We start from the raw sequence: 6,804 nt of genomic DNA, 5'->3' as shown, positions 1-6,804 counted from the left end.
CAAACAGTTCTCCTGAGAATTCGAATTTTATTCGATTATGTCAAGTTGGTTGTTATTGTTGATTTAAGGTTAACTCGAGTTCATTTTGAGAACGGTTAAAGGATTGAAGGTCTATTACTGAAATATTTTCCTAAAGTGTGATCTTTAGAATAAAATGGTTAAGTTTGCTAAGAACTAAAGAACTTTAAAAATAACTAGGAATATGAAAAGTTGGTGTTTGGAATATTAGTTATGAATCTTTGAAGCTGGACTGGTTTACTCTTAAAGAATGGTTTATGGAAACTCTGATTTTAATTGATGTTAGGATGTTGGTTTTAACTGATTAATAATGAGATGATTATTTAGACTCTGTTGTTGTGATAACTGCTGATAAAAGGACTGGTAAATTGTTGAGAAAGAGGGAACCCGTAAGGTTTATATAAAATTGAGGTTTTGTCTGAAATGTTTTGGATTTGGGAAACTGTGTTATTTGATTTATTAAGAACAGAATAAATTATATTTCGATTTTGATTTATTTATGAAAAAGGATTTTGTTATAAAGCTGATTTGATGATTAAAAGAGTTATGGTTTTGGCTTGAAATAAAGGATTACCTTTTAGGAGATTGGCGGATTTATAACATTTGAGTTAGAATAGTAAAGAGTTACTGAACAAGAGTGTGAAATTGATATTTGGTTAAATTTGGGAAGTACCCACGAACTAAATGATCATTGATCTTGGGGAAACCTATAAATTGTTATTTGTTTTATATGCGGGAAAAACCCACGGACTGATAATCATTGATTACGGGAATAACCCATGAATTGCTGTATGTTGATCTCGGGTATAACCCAGTTACTGAAGATCATTATTTGCTGTGTATTGATCTCGGGTATAACCCACGAACTGAAGATCGCTATGTTATTGTGTATTGATCTCGGGGAATAACCCACGAACTGAAGATCTCTGTTTTGTTTGTGAAATAATCTCGGGGATGCCCACGAACTGAGGATCACTATTTCCCCTTGTGCGTATATTATGGGGTCGGGCTTTGCGCCAACTGCCGGTAGTCACGAAGGAGTGGTATTCTTACCATCGACACATATGCACTAAGGACACAAAGGGAAGCCATATCTGGGACTTGTTCCTATGTAATGTCGGGTTGCAGGGTGTAAACCGACACGTGAGCTCATGACCTGCTTAGGACAGACATGCATCATATTGGTTGTGCATTTACATTTGGTTGTGTTTGCTTGTATTACTTTTCTCTGATTGTGTTGTTTGTCTTATTGTGATTTGTTTGTGTGTTGAATTGAGTTTCTTACTTGTGCTAGTAGTTTGTGAATGGATAGAGACGATTAATATCTGTTGTTATGACTGAGAATCAATTATGTGGCTGAAAGATATTTAATATGATAACTTTTGCGATTGAGATCTATTTTGGGTTTAGTAATTTAAAGAAAGTAATTATTTATCTAAAGTAAGATTAAAAAGTATTTCAAAGGGTTTGACAAAGATAGTTTATTAAGCAAAGTTAATTATTTGCATGTTAATCATTACTTTTACGGCATTCCCATTCCCTACTGAGAACGTGTGGTTTGTTCTCACCCCAAAATCTTCCACCCTTTCAGTGACACAGGTTCGAAGACACAGTTTGAAGCTGCGGGCGATTATAGAATTTATTCATGAGTTAAGTGTATGAGTTAATTTGCTTTCATAGAGTTTCCTCGCCCTTATTACTTTAGTCTTTATTTTATATAGAGGGATAGGATTTGTATCTGAGTTTTATTCGAAATCTTTTGTATGACAGATATTATTATTAATTATTATGTGATTATTATTACTTTGAAATGTTTGATATATGATTTTGATAATCAAAAACAAAATTTTATGGAATTTTCTATAAAATAGAAACGCGATATCGCGATATCGAACTAAAGGCTCAATATTAAATAGTTAAAAAAAGACATAGGTTAGTAACTCCTTACTTTTGGTACGATCATGACGTACTGGAAGTTGGGTCGTTACACTTCTTCTTTTTCGAAAAATTCTGTCAGGTCCTCTCTAGAGTGTTGTGCTTTAGCTTCTCTTAGCTTCCTCTTTAGAGTCCTTTCAGGTTCTGGATCAGCTTCAACAAGAATGTTGTTATCCTTGCTCCTACTCATATGAAAAAGAAGAGAACAGGAAAGAAAAGGAATCCTCTACGTCAAAGTATAGAGATTCCTTTATGTGAGTATTATGAAGAGAAGAGTAGAAGAATGAGAAGAGAAAAATTCGAACACAGAGAGGGAGAGAGGGTTCGAATTTTAAGAAGAAGATAAGTGTTAGTGATTAAATAAATAAATAGAATGAGATGAGAGAGAGAGTGAATTCGAATTTTAAATTAAAATTAAAGGAAAATATTTTTGTTTTTATTTTAATTATTAGTTATAATTCGAAATTATAAAAAGGAATAAAATTAAATTAAAACTTAAAATAATTAGTTAATTAAAAAGAATTTTGAAAAAGATATGACTGAAATAGAAAACTTTTAAAATCAAACAAAAAGTCAAGTAGTTAATTGAAAAAGATTTGAAAATCAATTTTGAAAAGATAGGAAGATAGAAAAGGATTTTGAAATTAAGTTTTGAAAGAGATATGATTGAAATCTTATTTTGAGAAAAATTTAAAAAGGAAATTAAAAAGATTTGATTTTTGAAATTAAATTTGATTATTTGACTAATCAGAAACTAAAAGATATGATTCTAAAATTTAAAGATTGATCATTTCTTAATAGGCAAGTAACAACTTGAAATTTTTTTTGAATCAAAACATTAATTGTTAGCATTAATTTTTAAAATATGAAATAAAAATAAGAAAAAGATTTTGAAAATTAATTTTAAAAGTTTTCAAAAAGATATAAAAAATGAAAAAGGTTTGATTTTTGAAAAAGATTTGAAAAAGATAGAAATTTTTAATTTGAAATTTTGACTTGACTAACAAGAAACAATCAAATTTTAAAATTTTTTGACTAAATCAATTCAAATTTCCGAAATTTATGAGTAAAACAAGGGAAAGATATTATTTTTTATTTTTGAATTTTTAATAAGGAGAGAGAAAAACATAAAAATGATGCAAAACATAAAAATTAAGATCAAAACAAACAATGCATGCAAGAACACTTTGAATGTCATGATGAACACGAGGAACACTTTGAAGATCATGATGAACATCAAGAACATATTTAGATGCTAATAATTCAAGAATGCTATGAAAAATAAGAAAAGACACAAAACAAGAAAATGTAAAGATCAAACAAGAAAAATCATCAAGAACAACTTGAAGATCAATGAAGAACACCATGCATGATTTTTCGAAAATAAAAAAAAACAATTGACACCAAACATAAAATTTGACACAAGACTCAAACAGGAAACACAAAATTTTTTTAGTTTTTATGATTTTGTTAATTTTTTTAGTAATTTTTCGAAAATTAATTTGGAAAAAGAAAAGAAAAAGATACAAAATTTTAATAAGAATTCCAGGAATCATGCAATGTTAGTCTAAAGCTCCGGTCCAAAAATTTAGACATGGCTTAATAGCCAGCCAAGCTTTATGTGAAAGCTTCGGTCCAAAAGATTAGACATGGCCAATGGCCAGCCAAGCTTCAGCAGAGCATTACATAGAACAACCAAATTGATGGCAATAAAAAAGCTCCTGCAATGATAAGTGGAAGCCTCGGTCCAAAAGAATTTAGACATGGCTTAACAGCCAGCCAAGCTTCAACAGATCATGATGAAACTCTAGAATTTATTCTTAAAAATTCTGAAGAACAAAATAAAATTTTTGTATATTTTTTTTTGAATTTTTCGAAAATAAAAAGCTTAAAATTAAAATAAAATTATCTAATCTGAGCAACAAGATGAACCATCAGTTGTCCAAACTCGAACAAACCCCGGCAACGGCGCCAAAAACTTGGTACGCAAAATCGTGATTATTCATTCCCTGGCTATAGCGCCAAAAACTTGGTGTGGGAAAACGTGATCTCAAGACTTCTTCACAATTCCGTGTAACTGACCAGCAAGTGCACTAAGTCGTCCAAGTAATAAACCTTACGTGAGTAAGGGTCGATCCCACGTAGATTGTTGGCTTGAAGAAAGCTATGGTCATCCTTGTAAATCTCATTCAGGCGGATTAAAATAGTTATAAGGTTTTGATAATTAAAATATAAATAAAAGAAAATAAAATAGAAATACTTATGTAATTCAATGGTGGGAATTTCGGATAAGCGTCTGGAGATGCTTTGTTGCTTTAGAACTTCTGCTTTCCTACTGCCTTCTTCCAACCATGCGTTACCTCATTCCATGGCAAGTTGTATGATCCTCTCGGATGAAAACAAATCCATATGCGCTGTCACCGCACGGCTAATCATCTATCGGTTCCCGCTAGCGTCAGAATAGGACCATTGTCCTTTTGCACACTATCACTGCGCCCAACATTCGCAAGTTTGAAGCTCGTCACAGCCATCCCTCCCCAGATCCTACTCGGAATACCACAAACAAGGTTTAGACTTTCCGGATCTCAGGAATGCTGCTAATGGTTCTAGCCTATATCACGAAGATACTAATCTCACGGACTCAGTCCGTGTATTAGATATCCAAGAGAGTATACTCCAGCTATCGTCCAATGACTACGTTGAACATCATGTAGATCGCTTTGTGGTTGTCAGGCACGCGATCTTGGCTAAGCGAGTAATGAAGATTGGGTGATTGTGACGGGTTACCCCTTCATTCTGACTTAACTGAATGAAGTACGAGAGTATATCTTGGAGAAGAAGTAGGCGTGAATTGAAGTAAAAACAGTAGTAATTGCATTAATTCATGTAGAATAGCAGAGCTCTGCACCTTAATCTATGAGGTGTAGAAACTCCACCGTAGAAAATACATAAGTGAAAAAGGTCTAGGTATGGCCGTGAGGCCAGCCTCCCAACGTGAACATAAGATCAAAACAGGAACATAAGATGTAAAATAAATCTCTAAAAGTAGTTTTTATACTAAACTAGTTACCTAGGGTTTACAGAAAATGAGTAACTAAGTGCAGATAGTGCAGAAATCCACTTCCGGGGCCCACTTGGTGTGTGCTTGGGCTGAGCATTGAAGCTTTCACGTGCATAGGCTGTTTCTGGAGTTAAACGCCAGCTTTGGTGCCAGTTTGGGCGTTTAACTCCAATTCTGGTGCCAGTTTGGGCGTTTTACGCCAAGATGTTTTAGGCTGTCATTGAACGCCAGTTTGGGCCATCAAATCTCGGAAAAAGTATGGACTATTATATATTGCTAGAAAGCCCAGGATGTCTACTTTCCAATGCAATTGATAGTGTGCCAATTGGGATTTTGTAGCTCCAGAAAATCCACTTTGATTCTAGGGAGGTCAGAATCCAACAGCATCTGCAGTCCTTTTTTAGCCTCTGAATAAGATTTTTGCTCAGGTCCCTCAATTTCAGCCAGAAAATACCTGAAATCACAGAAAAATACACAAACTCATAGTAAAGTCTAGAAATGTGATTTTTAAATAAAAACTAATAAAAATATAATAAAAAGTAACTAAAACATACTAAAAACTATGTAAAAATAATGCCAAAAAGGGTATAAATTATTCGCTCATCAATTGCCAACCGAAAGTCCACTATCAAGAGAAACCTAGCTACAAAGCATTTAGTAATCCAAAGAGATGCTGGGCATCAATGTTCCTAGCAAGAAATTGTGAGCCAAGTGTCTGTGGTGGAGAAGTGTTGAGCAAAATTGAGGCAAAAGGCTACTGCAGCACTTGCCACCAAGCTTTCATTAATAAATAAGCTTTCCAAGGCAAAAGGAAGAAAGAAAAAGCTAGCAAGGGATCAATCAAAAAGCAAGGCAGCATAGCAACTCTAGTGAACCTTTAAGGAAACATTTCATATCAGATAGCTAAGAATAATTGAGCTACATTTGTCTGCATAAAACCCCATGAACCAAGTTTAATTATCTGCTAAATAAGGACATGTATGCTTCTCTATTTGATTTTATTTCTTCTTATGTTGAGTGCTTGCTTGGGGACAAGCAAGATTGAAGTTTGGTGTTGTGATGACAAGTCATCTTATGCTAGCTTTTCAAGCATTTTTCACTTGTTTCATTAGGTTTTATGCACTTTCTTGCATTATAAGTAAGTGATTTGGAGTAGATTTGCATGGTTATGTCAATTCAATCAACCATCAATTATTTGACACAAAATCATGAGGTTTAAGCTAGAATTAGTTAGGTTTTGAATGATTTATAAACCTTGTGAATTTGGTGATGCTTTGATTGGTTGTTTTGATTAATTGTAGGTGAAGAAAAGAAAGAACAAGGAAAGCGTGCTCAACCAAGTGTGGCCCAAGATACAAAAGCGTAGCATTCAAAGGAACCAAGCATAGTGTTCTCAATTTGAGCGGAGCGTTCACTCTTTGAACGCTAATTGGAGCACCAGCTCCCACAAAGAAACAATCAAGCATAGCGCTACGTTATATTTGCAAACTGAGTGCTACAAGGAACCAAAGAAAGCGAGGGCGCTACGTTAACTTGTTAACATTTTCGTGGCCTAACCAAAAGCAAATCAAGGCGTGATATCAAGGAGTGAAGCTAGCCAGGTTTGAAATGGGGACAAGGCGCTACACAACAAGTCTATGGGCAAAAGGAAATTGGCAAAAGGGGGAGCACCAAGGTTCGAAATGGGGATGTGTGCAAGCAAATAAGGGCGCTACTGACGTCGAGTTTTCTACCAGTAAAGAAATTCATAGAAACGGTTGCATTGTAGATATAGTTTCTAAACCGGCAAA

Source organism: Arachis ipaensis, chromosome B08, assembly GCF_000816755.2.
Source record: "Arachis ipaensis cultivar K30076 chromosome B08, Araip1.1, whole genome shotgun sequence".
Taxonomy (NCBI): domain Eukaryota; kingdom Viridiplantae; phylum Streptophyta; class Magnoliopsida; order Fabales; family Fabaceae; genus Arachis; species Arachis ipaensis.
The sequence above is the reverse complement of the archived record's forward strand: the minus strand, read 5'-3'. Positions refer to the sequence as shown.